Below are 18,203 nucleotides of genomic sequence, written 5' to 3'. Positions count from 1 at the left end.
ATAGATTTAAAAAAAATTCTCTCCTGCTGGATAGCACGGGGAACTATATCTAGCCATTTGTGATGGAGCATGATGGAGGATAATGTGAGAAAAAGAATGTGTAGATAGATAGATATCTGACTGGTACAGCAGAAACTGACGGAACGCTGTAAACCAAATATAACAGAAAACATAAAAATCATTAATAAAAAAATTCTCAGTTATTTCATAGATATAAAATTTTAAAAATTTTATAAAAAGCAAAGGAAAAGAGAAGTGATCCACAGAAGATCCCCCCTCTCCCTGCCCCTGTGAATAAGATGCAGAAACAGAGACTTCCCACCCCCCAGTTCAGTGGACTTCCCTCTACTCACAGTGTGACCCATGGGGTTTCCAGAAGCCAATAGGGGAAATTATTTAAATGTAATTCTGAAGCTCCAAGTATTTTAGACCATGCCTAAATGGATACAAATGTCCTTGGATATAAGGTTGGGGTCACTCACTTAAGAAAATATTGAGGATTTGTCATAGCGATTCTTTGTGGAATATGAAGAACAAAGATGAATTATATTTTGTCTAAAACAGAACTGAGCTGTGCTGTATCCACACCTACCATTTTCCATCTATCCATCCTCCGAATTCCTTTCTTTCTCTCTCCTTCTACATCCAACCGATTATCAAGTTCTGTGGTGTAGTTTTCACCTCTTTAAGATCTCTTGCATCTACTCTCTTATCTCCATCCCCACCGCCTCCCCCAAGAGCCGCTCAACCCCACCCCAGCTCAGGGTAACATCTCCATTCCCCTGATCATCTACCACATCCCAACCAGTCTCCCTCCCCGACTTTCATGCAAATGTGATGATTTGATTCCCTTGCTTAAAATCTTCCTAGTTTCCAAGATAATGATGCTTTCCTTTGTTTTGCATAGCAAGCTCTTCATGATTGCTCCACCAGCTTCTTTATTTCCTCTCACTATCTCTGCCTCCCACCCCCCCTTCTCATCAATTTAGAACATGTCTGACACACCTGTGCCGTCCATAAATGTTTGCTGAAATGAAGCAAGAGGATTAATCTCCAAAATATACAAACATCTCATACAACTTTATATCAAAAAAAAGAAACCTAATTATAAAATGGTCAGAAGATCTAGACAGATATTTCTCCAAAGAAGACAGACAGATGGCCAAAAAGCACATGAAGAGATGCTCAGCATCACTAATAGAAAGATGCAAATCAAAGCTACAATGAGGTATCACCTTACATCTCTCAGAATGGCCATCAAAAAGTCTACAAACAATAAATGCTGGAGAGGGTGTGGAGAAAAGGGAACCCTCCTACACTGTTGGTGAGAATGTACGCTGGTACAACCCCTATGGAGAACAGTATAAAGGTTCCTTAAAAAACGAAATATAGAACTACCTTATGATCCAGCAATCCCACTCCCAAGCATATATTCAGAGAAAACTGTAATTTGAAAAGATGTATGAACCCCAATGTTCAGTGAAGAACTCTTTACAACAGCCAAGACATGGAAGCAGCCTAAGTGTCCATCAATAGATGACTGGCTAAGGAAGACGTGCTATGTACTTACAATGGAACATTACTCAGCCATAAAAATGAACGAAAAAGTGCCATTTGTAGCAACACGGATGGACTTAAAGATTATCGTACTAAGTGAAGTAAGTCAGACAGAGAAAGACAAACATCATATGAGATCACCAATATGTGGGATCTAATAGAAACAATACAATAGAACTTACAAAACAGAAACGGACTCAAAGATTTCCAAACAAAACTTGTGATTACCAAAGAGGAAATGTGGCAGTGGGGGGGGAAAATTAGGGGTTGGGATTGACATATATACACTATTAGATATCAAAGAAACAGGTAACAAGGACCTACTTATAGCACAGGGAAATTTACTCAACACTTTGCAATAACCTGTATGGGAAAAGAATTGGAAAAGGAATATATACACATAAAACAGATTTACTTTGCTGTATGCCTGGAATTAACACAAATTTGTAAGTCAACTCTATTCCAATAAAATTTAATAAAAGGTTTGCTGACTGGCTGCATAGGCAGGCACCCCAACCCTGGTGCTATTCCTTGAAATTTCTCCTGGTTTTCTCATTTACAATTAGCATGCTGGAAGGGAAGTTTCCCGTCTCTTACAATATGCTGTTCCCAGGGCCTGGAGTTCCAAAACCCAATAAACTCTTCCTTATCTTTTAAATTCCAGGTCAAACACGAACTCCTGTGACCCCCTGTTGTCTCTCTGCTTAATCTACACTAGACGAGACCCCGCCTCTGTATTTCTAAACACTAACTCTCCATGAGCAGCAACCCTCCCATGAAACTGTCCCATGTGGTCCTGTCTCCTCATTTTACAGCTGAAGAAGTGGAGGCTCAGAGCGAGGAAGGGATTAGCCCAGAAACACCTATTTGGTTAGAAGCAGACACAGCACTTAAATCCAAGTCTCGTAAAGCCCTGTTCATCTCTCCAATGCCCAGGACTTCTCCATAATCTTGCTGATTTTCACAGCAGTTGATAAAATTCTTCTCTCACGTGGTTGGTGTGTAACTTTGGGGAAGATGCTTAATCTCTCTGAGCCTCACTGTCCTCATTGGAAATTGCCCACGGGCATGGGCATGGGTGTCATACATAGTTTTACTGTGAGAATGAACTGCGAGAATTCATGTAAGGAGTTTAAGGCAGCTGTTGGCATGTACGTGAGTCTGCCACATTGCCCAATCTCAGGAGTCTTGTTCCTTATCCTTAGATGACCGTCCTGTTCAATTAATATCACTTATTATCATTGGTTTTACTTTCTAAGAGAGGCTCTGACTCCTATTTTGCCTTCTTGCCCAGGTTTACCCTCTGTGACTTTTGTTTCCTATTTGAAGACAGGAAGCCTTATGAGCTGGTAGAGCTATTTAAGATTTTCCAGGAGTTCCCATCGTCGTGCAGTGGTTAACGAATCCAACTAGGAACCATGAGGTTGCGGGTTTGATCCCTGCCCTTGCTCAGTGGGTTAAGGATCTGGCATTGCTGTGAGCTGTGGTGTGGGTCGCAGACACGGCTCGGATCCCGCATTGCTGTGGCTCTGGCATAGGCCGGTGACTACAGCACCAATTCGACCCCTAGCCTGGGAATCTCCCTGTGTCGGGGGAGCAGCCCTAGAAAAGGCAAAAAGACAAAAAAAAAAAAAAAAGATTTTCCACCCCTGAGTTCTGCTCAGCAGCCTGGTAAGAACAATCAAACCGGTGTGCCCACCTTAGGGTGACTCAGCAACACCGATTTGGACTTTCTAACCTGTACATATTCCCTGTATATCTACGGGGTGGAAAAGTAAGTGGGAATTCAGCAACCCTGAGCAAATGAAAGGAAATACAGTGTCAGCTGACTGTCAGATTTAAAGGGCAAATGCCATTTTGGAGAAAGGTCTCTTTGTCTGGTGGTTCTTTCCTTCAGGGCGCCATGCAGATCCAATCATCTGGAAAGTTAAGAAAGAATTATGTAGGCGTGAGTGTGACGATTCTTAGACTATGGGGATTATTAACTATTTGTGCTTTAGAGGGTTTTTTTATTTTTATTTTTTTATTTTTTTTGTCTTTTGTCTTTTTGTTGTTGTTGTTGTTGCTATTTCTTGGGCCGCTCCTGCGGCATATGGAGGTTCCCAGGCTAGGGGTTGAATCGGAGCTGTAGCCACTGGCCTACGCCAGAGCCACAGCAATGCGGGATCCGAGCCGCGTCTGCAACCCACACCACAGCTCACGGCAATGCCGGATCGTTAACCCACTGAGCAAGGGCAGTGACCGAACCCTCAACCTCATGGTTCCTAGTCGGATTCGTTAACCACTGCGCCACGATGGGAACTCCGATGGTTTTTTTTTGTTTTTCGTTTTGTTTTGTTTTTTGTTTTTGTCTTTTTAGAGCCGCATCCATGGCATATGGAGATTTCCAGGCTAGGGATTGAATTGGAGCTGTAGCCACTGGCCTATGCCACAGCCACAGCGGCACCAGATCCAAGCCACCTGCGACCTATACCTCAGTTCAGGCCATGCCGGATCCTTAACCCACTGAGCGAGGCCAGGGAGACTAGTCAGATTCGTTTCCGCTGACCCATGATGGGAGCTCCCATTTGTGCTTTAGAGTTAGACAATACCATGGCCTTGCATCCAGAATGAGTTTGGGGTGGGAAGGGGGACTTATGAGGATTGATTTTTACAACCGGAAAGCACATGATCTCAGACCAGACACGTGTGCAGTCCTGATTCCCCACTTCCTGCTTCCATCATGTTGACCAAATTGGTTTCCCTAAGACTCAGGATCCTCACCCATAAGATGGAAGTATTAATAACGCCTGTGTCAGCAGGTTGTTCATTCGTGTACAGGAAAATTTACTGAGTGCCTGTTATGTGACTGTCCTAGGTACTGGGGTGACAACATTGAACAAAAGAATATGAAGACTTGGGAGTTCCCGTCGTGGCACAGTGGTTAACAAATCCGACTAGGAACCATGAGGTTGCGGGTTGGATCCCTGCCCTTGCTCAGTGGGTTAAGGATCTGGTGTTGCCATAAGCTGTGGTGTAGGTTGAAGACATGGCTGGGAACCTCCATATGCAGCAGGAGTGGCCCTAGAAAAGGCAAAAAAGACACACACACACAAAAAAAAAAAAGAAAAAAGAAATGAAATGAAGATGCAGTTCTCAATGGCAGGCTTATTTCTTTGTCTTTCTCTGCCATGTTTTCCACACCCTTTTTTTTTTTTTTGTCTTTTTAGCTATTTCTTGGGCCGCTCCCACGGCATATGGAGGTTCCCAGGCTAGGGGTTGAATCGGAGCTGTAGCCACCGGCCTACGCCAGAGCCACAGCAACGCGGGATCCGAGCCACGTCTGCAACCTACACCACAGCTCACGGCCACGCCGGATCGTTAACCCACTGAGCAAGGGCAGGGACCGAACCCCCTCATGGTTCCTAGTTGGATTCGTTAACCACTGCGCCACGACGGGAACTCCTCCACACCCTTTTAACAGGCTATGTTGGGGGAGGGCTGCAATGGGACCAGACACAGTTACAGAAGGGGGTTTTTCTCATTCTTTTTAACCAACCTTGTTCAAAATGTCCACCGTCTTGAATCTAGGCTGGGACCGTACATTCTAAAATGTGTCTGTTGCCATGAACTTTGGTAAAGACAATTTCTCCAGATCCCTAAGGCCTGTGCTCCTGTGCAGGAAATCCTGGTGCCAGAGACAGAGCATTAAACACACCACACATGCCTCTTGGAATTACACTGCAAGATGATGGAAATAGTGGGCTCGTTCCATGTACCAGACAGTGTGCTGGAGGCTGGGCAGAGTGAGCGATGAGATAGACCAGGTCTCCGCCCTTAGGAAACCCACAGTCAGGTGCAAGCAGACTTGGAGAGGAAACCACTTGAGGATGGGAGTCGGAGAAGGCAGGAGTGTTTGCATCTGAGACACAAAGACCCAAAAGAAGCAACATGAAAAACAGAGGCCTGAGCTACCAGCAGAAAAGATGGCTTGTGCAAAGGCTCAGGAAAAAATCAAGACTCCAGTTTTTTTTTGGGGGGGGAGGGGTTTTGAAATGTGTATTTTAAAAATTAGAATACAGTTGATTTACAAGGTTGTGTCAATTTCTGCTGTGTGGCATGGTGACCAAGTCATATAATATTCTCGTCCATCATGTTCTGTCCCAAGAGATAGAGTTAGTTCCCTGTGCTGTACAGTGGGACCTCATTGCTTACCCATTCTTCTGTTTTGAATGTGTTGGGGATGAGATGCCTGGAGTTTCGTGACATCCTATATATAAATATAATTTATCATTATTTCCTTTGGAAAAGAACCTTGATGAGAGGCATAGCGGATTGAATACTTCTTTCCACCTCTTCCGTATTTAGCCTTTATCCAGGAAGAAGCAAAGTATTATATAATATTGAAATACTAGGCCCTAGATTGCAGTCCCAAATCCAATGAATAGAATAGGTTTGGGCAATGGAAAAGGTATTTCCAGAGCAAATGTGTGAAGAGATGAGCTCTCTGGATTGTGCTCTGAAAAAGTAAAAGCAGCCAATGACACACAAATCACCGTAGTTTCTTGTAGGGGGATACTGCTGGGCTGGGTTTCCTTCCTTGTAAAGTGGAGACAATAAGACACCAGAGAGCTGCAGTACAGATTCCACGATGCGATGTTCATAAATTGCCTAGTACCCTGCTTGGCATATCAACATTTGTTCCTTTTCCCCCTTCTGGGCAGATTTCTTTGGTTAACAAAGCAATCTCTGGCACTTAAAAACACTTCATAATTTTTAAAGTGCTTACAATGCACAGTCCTAGAGGCTTGTCTAATTTTCTCAGAAATCAGGATACCATCAAAGTATCTATTTTTTTCTTTCCCAAGTAGGAAAACTTCAGAACACAGTTAATTACACGGTCCGGATTGACTTCGTTTAGTACAGAATTAAGGGCTCTCAGCATGGGCTGAGATCCTTGACCACCCCATTAACCTGCATGGTTTCAGACTAGAATGATTCCAGCACTTTACCGCCCAGGCGTCTCAGTGTTCTCCGGACCTTATGCAATAAACTCTCCATGTCTGCTTCATCATCGGTTAGTGGCTTCTCGCCCCCTGTGGGCAGAACTTTGTGCAGGGAGTGGGACAGGCTCCCCCCTCAGCCTTCATTCTGTGGCAAGCTGGTTGTGGGGTGGCTGTCCCTGCCCCAGGGCTCTGGCACCATTTCACCCTCTGCTGGGTCTTCTCAGTCCCTCCACTCTCTCTGCCCTTCCTCCTGGTGTCAAAAGCCAAAGCTCGGCAGGTCGGTCTTGCCACCCATTCACACCTTGTCTTAGTCCTCGCTTAGGCTTTGCTTGCCAACCACGTCTTGTCTCCAGAGGCAGTCTTTGCCTTGGTCTCAAGCACTTGATATTCCTCTAAGTTTGAAAAATTGGAGGCATTTTTACTAGGGTTTCATCAACCCTCTGATTGGCCATTATTTCTTGATAGACTTCTTATCACTTCAATCATTTCTCCCCCCCCCTTTTTTTTTTCCTTTTTATAGGGCCACACCTATGGCATATGGAAGTTCCCAGGCTAGGGGTCAAATCAGAGCTGCCACTGCCAGCCTACACCACAGCCACAGCAACGACTCCAGATCTGAGCGGTATCTGCCAACTTCACTGCAGCTTGTGGCAATGCTGGATCCTTAACCCACTGAGCGAGGCCAGGAATTGAACTTGCATCCTTATGGATGCTAGTCACATTCTTAACCCCCTGAGCCACAGCAGGAACTCCCCTTCAATCATTCATTCGGTCGTTCACTTACTCACAAAAAATCAGTTATTCACTAACCTGCATCCCCCCTTGACCCTATCTTCCCCTTCATTCTCTTCCCCAAGAGGGAGACAAACCGAGTCTTTAGAGCTATGGTTATAGAAAGTGACAGGCAGATGGTTTGTGGCTGGTATTGGGTCTGTTATGGACTGAATGTTTGTGATTCCCCCCCCCCCACATTTGTATATTGAAACACTACCCCCAGTGGAGTGGTATTAGGACATGGAGCCTTTGGGAGGTGGTTGGCATTTGATGAGGTTGAGGCCCCAGGGGTGGAGCCCTCATGAATGTGATTGGTGCCCTTACGTATGTATTTCTTTCTTTCTTTCTTTCTTTTTTTTTTTGGCTTTTTAGGGCTGTACCCATGACATATGGAGGTTCCCAGGCTAGGGGGCGAATCAGAGCTGCAGGTGCTGGCCTATACCACAGCCATAGCAATACCAGATCCGAGCTGTTTCTGCGACCTACACCATAGCTCACAGCAACTCCAGATCCTTAACCCACTGAGCAAGGCCAGGGATCGAACCTGTGTCCTCATGGATGCTAGTCAGATTCGTTTCCACTGAGCCATGAGAGCAACTCCTGTTTTTTTTTTTTTTAATTTATATTATTTGTTTATTTATGATTACTGCCGTATGAATCTCAAGAGAGTTTGCTTCTTCCCTCTGCTCTCAGCCATGTGAGGACATAACAATAAATAGATAGCCTGCAACCCAGAAGAGGGCTCTTACCTGGACCCAACCATACTGGCACCCTGATCTTGAACTTCCACCTTTCAGAACGGTGAGAAGTCAATTTCTGTTGTTGCTAGGCTACCCAGTGTATGATGGTTTGTTGTAGCAACCCAAGCTGACATAGCAACAAATCCCCCAGGGCCTAGATTCCCTCCCTCAGTTGTTGTCCTCCACCACTCCCACCATGTAACAGGTACAATCATTATCCAGAGCGGAGTGGATTAGGCTCCAAAGATGTGGCCTCGGAAATTATCTTGTGCATCCTGTCCCATCTCATAGACGAGGAAATGGAGGCCAACCCAGAAAGGTGGGCTGGCTCCTTTATAGTGGTAGTGTGACACCTGGAAAGCTACCTGATTCATAGCATCTAGTAGACAGGTATGAAAACCTCACTCTGACAACTCTTAACTGTCCTTGGGCAAGTGACATCTTCTCTCTGATCCTCTTTTCTCATTTAGAAATGGAATCATAGTACCTGCATTGAAGAGTTTTTATGAAGATTCAAAAGAGTATGTATAGAGAGAGCCTAGCTCATTCTCCCCTCTTTTTTTTTTTTTTTTTTGGCTTTTTGCCATTTCTTGGGCTGCTCCTGCAGCATATGGAGGTTCCCAGGCTAGGGGTCAAATTGCAACTGTAGCCACCAGCCTACACCAGAGCCACAGCAACTCGGGATCCAAGCCACATCTGCAACCTACACCACAGCTCACGGCAACGCCAGATCCTTAACCCACTGAGCAAGGGCAGGGATCGAACCCGCAACCTCATGGTTCCTGGTCTGATTTGTTAACCACTGAGCCATGACGGGAACTCCAGCTCATTCCTTTATAAATAGTAGTTGCTCAGTAAACAGTAGCTCTTATTAGCTGAGACCCCAACTCAGGAACCCAAATTCTTAGTCCAGTACCTTTTCGTTACCCTGAGCTGACCTACACTCACTCTATAAGGTCTAGCTCTAAATCTCGCATTTTCTTTTCTTCTTTTTTTTCACCTTTATATGGTAGCACCTGTGGCATGTGGAAGTTCCCAGGACAGGAGTCAAATCAGCTTATGCCACAGCCACAGCACCACCGGATCTGAGTCACGTCTATGACCTACCCTGCAGCTTGTAGCAATGCTGGATCCTTAACCCACTGAACGAGGCCAGGCATCAAACCCACATTCTCATGGATACTATATTGGGTTCTCAACCCACTGAGCTGCAATGAGAACTCTAGCTCTAAAGCTTTCTTTTCTGTAAAACCTTCTTTTACCTCTCTTTTAGAGTAAATCTAACCTTTCTTTGTGGCTCACAGAGTTTTCTCTTCTTTTTTTTTTGGCTTTTTGCCTTTTCTGGAGCTGCTCCAGTGGCATATGGAGGTTCCCAGGCTAGGGGTCGAATCGGAGCCACAGCTGCTGGCCTGTGCCACAGCAGTGTGTGATCCGAGCCGCGTGTGCAACATACACTACAGCTCACGGCAACGCCGGGTCCTTAAACCACTGAGCAAGGCCAGGGATCGAACCCACGACCTCATGGTTCCTAGTCAGATGCGTTAACCACTGAGCCACGACAGGAACTCCTCACAGAGTTTTCTTTTAGACACTTTGGGGGCAGTCATTTCCTTCTGCCTTGTATTAGAGGCACCTGTGTACGCTCTGTCTCCTCGCCTACATTGCATAGCTGGAGGGCAGAGCAGTGTCTGCTGAATTTGTGTTTCTTTAGAGCAGTCAGCTTTAGATTCTAAAGAGCTTTACGCATCTCCAGGGAGGGCTTGTCAAAAATGCAAATTACTTAGTCCAACCTCCAAAGTTTCTGACTCAATAGTACTGGTCCATGAATATGGATTTTTTAACAAATAATTTTTGTGATTCTAATGCGGGTGGATTACAGCACTCTGGGAATGGCTGCTCATCTATCTTATTTTAGTGGCTGGCATGTAGTACGTTCTTCTAGAAATCTTCATTAGGTGAGTCCTAAGAAGATGCACTATATCATTGATCTATTGCTACAAAACAAGCCATCACTAAAAAGCTATGATTCATTGTTTTTCACAACATGTGGGTTGGCAGTCTGAATAACTCTGCTGGGCTCACCTGGGTCCCTCAGGCGGCTGCATTCAGCTGGAGGGTCAGCTGCAGTTAAGCCAACTAACTGGCCAGCTGGGCTTCTTTCTCCATGGCATCTTTCGTCCTCTAAGAGGCTAAACCAAGCTTCCTCACTTGGTGGCAGCAGCATTCCAAAAGTACTAGCCTCAAGGCAGAAGCTTTTGCCAGGTCTCTGTCTGTGTTCCATTTGCTGCCATATTATTGGCCAAAGCAAGTCACATGACCAGTGAATGTGGGCGGGGCATGCAGAAGTATGGCTGCTGGGAGCCAAGATTTATTGTTTAAAATTGCCAAATAAGGAGTTCCCGTTGTGGCGCAGAGCTTAGAGAATCCGACTAGGAACCATGAGGTTGTGGGTTTGATCCCTGGCTTTGCTCAGTGGGTTAACGATCTGGTGTTGCCGTGAGCTGTAGGGTAGGTCGCAGACGGCTCGAATCTGGCGGGGTTATGGCTGCAGCGTGGGCCAGTAGCTACAACTCCGATTAGATTCCTTAGTCAGGAAGTGGCCCTATAAAAGGCAAAAAGACGCACAAAAAGATTGCTAAGTAAAATACGGGGCGGTCAGTTGTATTTGGATTGCAGGTAAGTAAAAAACGTCTGTGTGCGCATATGATAAGTCTAATATATTAGCATGAGTAGGTTCCATGCAATATTTGGGGAACACTTATGCTCGAAATTATCCTTTGGTCACTTTTTTAGTATAAGTATATCCTAAGCAGGAGTTGGGATGTATTTATACTGAAATGTTATTTTTTTATCTGAAATTAAAGTTTAACTGGTCACCTAATATTTTTATTTGTTATATCTGGCATCTCTCTTTTGGAAACTATTGACGTAATCATCTATCACCTGCATTTTTGTCCTTTTAAAATTTTACTGTAAAATTGCTGCTTTGGGCTTTTCTGCCTCAGATAGTTCCTCGAATGGGTGCTTGTGTCTTTGCTATTCCCAGTACTAAGAGCTACTTGATTTCTTCCAGATTTTCTGAGGAGCATTTTCCACTCAGCTGTCTCTATTCTGCTGTGTAGTATCTTTTTTTTTTTTTGTCTTTTTGCCGTTTCTTGGGCCGCTCCCGCAGCATATGGAGGTTCCCAGGCTAGAGGTCGAATCAGAGCTGCAACTACCAGCCTATGCCAGAGCCACAGCAACATGGGATCCTTAACCCACTGAGCAAGGCCAGGGACCGAACCAGCAACCTCATGGTTCCTAGTCGGATTCGTTAACCACTGCGCCACAATGGGAACTTCCTTCGTGAACACCTTCTCTTCTGGACCAGTTTTGTTTCTGGAGTCACCCATCTTCATTTTTCCTGAAGCAGTTCTTCTTCACTGGGGCCAGACTCCCTTCTAGATACCGTCTCTTCATATTTTTTTGTATCATGGATGCCTTGCCAGTGTGCTGAGGCTTATGGACCCCTTCTCAGCGTCATGCTTTCAAATGCACAAAATAAAACACAGGGGAGTAATAAGGAATTATGTGGAAACTTAGCTATCTTAATATCGATAGACCAAATAAGCATCATGGTTTAGTAATGTATGCACTTTACTAACACATTAGATATGAAGCTCTAGAGGCAGGTCTCCTTCAAAGTAGTAGATGAGTATCCACAATATTTTAAGATCCCTGCACCTACTGTGACTTGATACATTAATACCTTGCTTCTCTCGGTGAGAGAGTCAAAGGCACTGGACGAAATGCCAAATATCAGAAGGTAGTGAAGATAAAGAGGAAGGTCTTTTTGCCACCCAGCTTTATTCACCCCTGCGTTGTGTCTGCAGCTCCCCCAGGGGTCCCAACATCTGGAAAAATCTGACGTCAGTCCTTTCTTTTCTCTGGTGCTCTTCTCCCTCCTGTAGCAGAAGCAACTCATGTCTCTTGGAAACTGCAAGCGATGAACTACAGTTCACAACACTGCAAAGTAATTGTAAGTTCAACAAGTTATCTTTTTTTTGTCTTTTTTTGCTATTTCTTTGGGCCGCTCCCTCGGCATATGGAGGTTCCCAGGCTAGGGGTCCAATCGGAGCTGCAGCCCCTGGCCTACGCCAGAGCCACAGCAACGCAGGATCCGAGCCGTGTCTGCAACCTACACCACAGCTCACGGCAACGCTGGATCGTTAATCCACTGAGCAAGGGCAGGGATCGAACCCGCGACCTCATGGTTCCTAGTCGGATTCGTTAACCACTGCACCACGACGGGAACTCCAAGTTCAAGTTAAATAGCAAGACCTTTTTTAAAAAAGTGGTCACTATGGAGACATGATCTAAAGGATGAAATAGAGTCTCTCAAAGTATTTCCCGTCTAGTTCGTCTCTACATATTCTTGGGACCAGGGTTTTCCAGATTAAGCCCTCAACATTAATTCAGACTATGATCTGTGACCTTAGGTTGTAATTACCATTTGAACCCAATTGTTCTGCCTGATATGGTTATTGATTACCACATAGTTATTTACCCTACAGCATTTCCAGTAAGTGCTTCCCTTTCTTCCTGGAGATGTTGTCACTCATCCATTGTCCTTCCAGAAGCGTGACTGATTTGGGCTTTTCTAGCCTGATCTACTCAGGTGCTGGGCTTCTCTTGGCTCCAGGACACCGCCCTCTCCTGCTTTCACCTGACTTCACTGTCTTTGTCTTTGTCTCCTGTTGACGTGTTATCCTCTGTCTGATTGCAAAATAATGAAGTGCCCCTAGGGCTCAGTCCAGGATCCTTTTCTTTTTTTCTTAAATAAAATAAAATATAGGTTTTATTATTTTTCAGATATGTAGGGTCCTTTTCCTGTGGGTGCTCTTTTCTTGAGTCCCTCAACCAGCCCAAGCTTTTCTAAACCATTGTGTTTGGTGATGATGCGGAAGTCATTCTCTCTGGACCAGAACCTCCTCTGCCCCAGATCCGCATATCCATGATCTATTTCACATGTCCAACTCAGCATCGTATGGATGTCTCAAGTGTGACATGGGCAAAGCGCTGACACTTTTAGTCTTTAAATCTTTCTTCTAGAACCCTCCATCTAGATATGGCCATGCTCCACCCAGAAGCTCAAGCCAAACAACAGGAAGTCATCCTCAGGTTCTTTATTTCCCTTAACCCCTTGAAATGACGAGTCTTGTTGGCTAACTCTTCCCCTGCTTAATCATCACTACTGCCGTTACCTCCGTGGAGGCCCCATCATCCCTCGTGTCACCTCCTCCCTAGATTGCAGCAGTAGCCTCCTAATTAATTCTCCTCCTCTCTTGCCCCCATTATCTCCTCTTTATGTAGCAGCCAGAGTGAGCTTTTAAGTTAGATTACACCATACCCCTGTTTAAAATGCTCTGATTCCTTCCCACTCCCCTGAGAACAAAATCCACTCCTTGGGTGGCCTGTCCAATCCCATATTATTGATTCCTGCAGATCTCTTTGGCCTTAGCTCTTCCCATGTCCCACCTTGGTCACTGAGGTCAGCTATGCTGACAGCTTACCTGACCTTGAATGCCCCACCTTTGCCCACGCCCGACTCAGGGTCTTTGCAGTTGCTCCCCTATCTTCCTGGAAAGAGGTGATCTCATAATTTTGCCTCCTGATGCTTCTCACCATTTAGCACTCAAGCTCATGGGCTGCTTCCTCGGTGAGGTCTTCTGTGCCTTCCTAGTCATTGGAATTGAGCAGATTGTCCTGGCCACTCCAACTTCCATTGTCCTGTTTTGATTTCTTCACACTCACTAGAGCTTGTTGTTCATTTATGGACCCAATTCTCTATTCATTCTCTCCTCTCTGGAACGCAAAGTCAAGCACAGCACAGCTTTCGTCAAACATATTTTCCCTTCAATACCCAGCACAGAGAACCATGCCTGACTCCTGGTCATTGCTCAATAAATTTTTGTTGGCCAACCTGGAGAAATTTTGGGCTCCTGTCTGTACTCTGTTCTCTGGACACCCCTAGTGTGTCCAGATCATCAAGGTGTGGAGGTTAGGGATCCTATTTCTGGCCAAAATGCACAGCAGGGTTATTTGAACCTGTTGTGAGTTGAATCCAAAGGCCTGATCTTAGAATTTTGTACTCATTTATATTCAGTGGGATCTACTACTCAGGTACGCAGTAAATATCAATATCCTCAGAGACCATTGATTGTCAAATGCATTGATGGATTGATTTTGGGGGTGGTGGGGGTGGTGTTTTCCTTTGCTTTCTTTTGAATTTTTATTGAAGTATGGTTGATTTACAATTTGGTGTTAATTTCAGGTGTACAGCAAAGTGATTCAGTTATACATATACATATATCCATTCTTTTTCAGATTTTTTTTCCATATAGGTTACTACAGAATATTGAGTATATTTCCCTGTGCTATACATTAGGTCCTTGTTGGTTATCTATCTTTTTATTTTAATTCTTTTATTTTTGGCTGCATCTGTGGTATATGGAAGGGCCAGGGCCAGGGATCAAATCTGAGCTGCAGCTGTGACCTACACCGCTGCACCAGGTCAGAGATTGAACCCACATCTCAGCAGCTACCCAAGCCTCTGCAGAGACACCACCAGATCCTTATACCAATGTGTCACAGTGGGAACTCCTGGTTATCTATTTTATATAGGGTAGTGTGTATATGTTAACCCCAAACTCTTAATTTATCCCTCTCCCCCACTTTGGCAACCATAAGGTTATTTTCGAAATCTGCGAGACAGTTTCTGTTTTATAAGTTCATATGTGTCATTTTAAAAATTAGATTCCCCATATAAATGATATGATTTTCCTTTTTTCTTATTTTTTCTTGGCCACGCCTATAGCATGCAGAAGTTCCCAAGCCAGGGTTTGACCCAGTGCCACAGCAGCAACCTGAGCCACAGCAGTGACAATGCCAGATCCTCAACCCACTGAGCCAGCAGGAAATTCTATTATTTTCTTTTTAAAATATAACCTTTACTCTGTGACTCTTCTGGGCCAGACACTGGCAACCAATAAGGTGATACCTATCCTCACGAGCGCCCCCTCTGAGAAGAGGACAAGGGAAGCCCAGTTTGGGGTTTCACACCCACTCTCTTGGGATCAAAGAGCTCTTTCTAGAAGCAGCAGTGCCTGGATAAATTTCCAAGGCAGGGAAACAGGGAAGCCAGATATGGGGCTGGGCTGGTGGATAAGAAACTCTTCTAAGTAGAAGGAGAAGCACATGCAAAGAAATTGGAGATACTGGGGATGCGGTGTTTCCAGGAAAGTAGAAGAGGCTCAGCAGGGCTGGAGCGTAGCCTGGAAGAGGTAATGAGAGACAAAGCCTGAGAGGTCGGCAGAAGCCAGATCATAAAAGGTCTTGTGTATGATGTAAAGGAGTAGAGTGGAGCCAGCCACCAAAAGATTATGATTAGAGGCAATTCCTTCTAGTTGTTGGAGGATGGTGACGTGTGGGAAAGGGAGAAGCTATCTTTTCAGGGCTAAACTTTTGGAGGAGAGCTGGGAGAGAGGGATGTTTACCTCAGTGCCTGTGTAAGAAGCAATTTGAGACTGGTAGGCAGGACGCTAAAAAACACTGGGTGCTGACCATTTTGGTAAGTGCTCTATGTGTAGCTTTCAAAAACATAGATAGACTCGTATGTTTCATTTTTATGTCATGAGGACGGCTCTGACCGAATTCTTTCTCATATACATCGATGACATAAAAGGATGGAACTGCTGCATTTCTAGATTATTCTCTCCTCTTTGACTTACCTCCCCGAGTTGACCCTTTATTGCCATTGAATAACCCAACAGGGCAAAGCTCTGTGGTTCCCAAACCTCTTACCCCACCACCCAGCTGGTCCCTGAGTAACTACTGCATCTGTCATGGACAGATCAGGGATTTACTGAGATCCCAGCCGTTAAGCTGCTCTTGTAGAACAACTGGATTATGTCCTATAATTGGCCCCTGATCGAGACCAAGTCCAGGATAGGATGGGGGTGGGTGAAATGGGCAAGAGAAAGAAGGCTTCCCAACTGGGGGCACAGCTGCTGCTTCTCAGGAGGGGGAACAGGACAGCCTGGCATGCATCCAGGGCATTTCCCTTGCTTTCACTGCCAAGTGTCTAGTGAATAAGCCCTCCACCTGCTGGGACGTGAACATTGACCAAGAGACTCTGGAGGGGGAATACCTGTGCATGGGAGCAAGGATCTCTCACAGAGTCTATTGCTGAAAGAGGCTTTTGCCATTCAACCATGTAGACAAATCCTACTCAACCAAGGCTGTGGGAACGGGGACGGTGGTCAAATTCACAGAGCTGTTGAGTAATAAGCTTAGACGCTGGTCTCCTCACTGTGAATTAAGAATGCTTCTACGAAAAAAAAAAAAAAAAAAGAAAAGGAGTTCCCGTCGTGGCGCAGTGGTTAACGAATCCGACTAGAAACCATGAGGTTGTGGGTTCGGTCCCTGCCCTTGCTCAGTGGGTTAACGATCCGGCGTTGCCGTGAGCTGTGGTGTAGGTTGCAGACGCGGCTCGGATCCCGCGTTGCTGTGGCTCTGGCGTAGGCCGGTGGCTCCAGCTCCGATTCAACCCCTAGCCTGGGAACTTCCATATGCCGCGGGAGCGGCCCAAGAAATAGCAACAACAACAACGACAACAACAAAAGAATGCTTCTACGATTCCTCTCTTAATGCGGGAATCACTGAGACAGTGGGAATGGGATTGGATATGAACTATATTCCAGAAATAGTTAAGATGTTTGGCCTTGGCATGAGTCCTAGGCATACAGTAATAAATTCCTGGGCCACATTCAAGTCTTTGTTCAAATCTCAGATCAGCCCGGCATGCTTACCTGAATTGCAGTTGCATCTCTCCAGTTATCTCCTCGTTATTTCTCCCCGGCTTTTTCACGATCACCTTGAGATGTATATGGTGATTCAGCATGCAGAATTCATCCCAAACTCCTTCTAGAGTACCTTCCCATATTATTGAAGTTGGAAAGCTAGCAGCTATAGACTCCCTTGGAGTTCTGGATCAAAACAAATTTCCACCAGTTACATGCACTTGCATGAGATTTGGAAGCTGGAGGCCATTGTTCTCTTGCAGCAGCTGGGATGTCAGGTTTTTTTTTTTTTTTTGGTCTTTTTGCCTTTTTGCCTTTTCTAGGACTGCTTCTGCGGCATATGGAGGTTCCCAGCCTAAGGGTCAAATCGGAGCTGTAGCCACCGGCCTACGCTAGAGCCACAGCAACTCGGGATCCGAGCTGCATCTGTGACCTACACCACAGCTCATGGCAACAGCCGGATCCTTAACCCACTGAGCAAGGCCAGGGATTGAACCTGCAACCTCATGGTTCCTAGTTGGATTTGTTAACCACTTCGCCACAATGGGAACTCCTGGGATGTCAGATTTTTCTGCAACAGGATTCCAGGCTCCCGTTGCTGTTTCCTGGATGTGGAAAAGCAGTCGTTGATGAAATGGCAGCTCAAGACGTGTCTTGATCATGGGATCACAATGAAGCGGTGAGTTCTTGAAATCAGTGGTCCTGGTGTGGCTTTCCTGATTGTGGCAGGGACAAAAGCCCCCTGGTGAGCGGATTATTCTTTTATTTTTTTTAACTTATTTTTTATTTTTATTTTTTTTAGGGCCACACCCACAGCATATAGAGGTTCCCAGGCTAGGCGTCAAATTAGAGCTGTAGCCACCGGCCTACACCACAGTTTATGGCAAGGCCAGCTCCTTAATCCACTGAACAAGGCCAGGGATTGAACCCGTGACCTCATGGTTCCTAGTCAGATTCATTTCCACTGCGCCACAGCAGGAACTCTGAGCAGATTATTCTTAGAGGCTGGCGTGAGCATGTTTTGCTAATCTTTCAATGATTTTTCAGTACTTACGAGATTGCAAAAATAGCCACAATCCTCTTCCTCCCAATATTCAGGCCCCTTTGCAATGAAGCTTTGCGGCTCTTCCCATCAGGAGATGGAGTCTCTTTTCCCATGCCTAGGATCCTGGCTGGCTTTGTAACTTTGCTCTGACCAACAGAATGAGGCAAAGTGACATTGTGTCCATTCTGAGCCTACACTTTTAAGAGGCCTTGGATGCATTTTCCCTGTTGGGATCCTCCCAGCAGCCGTGTGATAAACTCAA

Source organism: Phacochoerus africanus, chromosome 7 (genome assembly GCF_016906955.1).
Source record: "Phacochoerus africanus isolate WHEZ1 chromosome 7, ROS_Pafr_v1, whole genome shotgun sequence".
NCBI lineage: Eukaryota > Metazoa > Chordata > Mammalia > Artiodactyla > Suidae > Phacochoerus > Phacochoerus africanus.
This window is presented reverse-complemented; position numbering follows the sequence as displayed.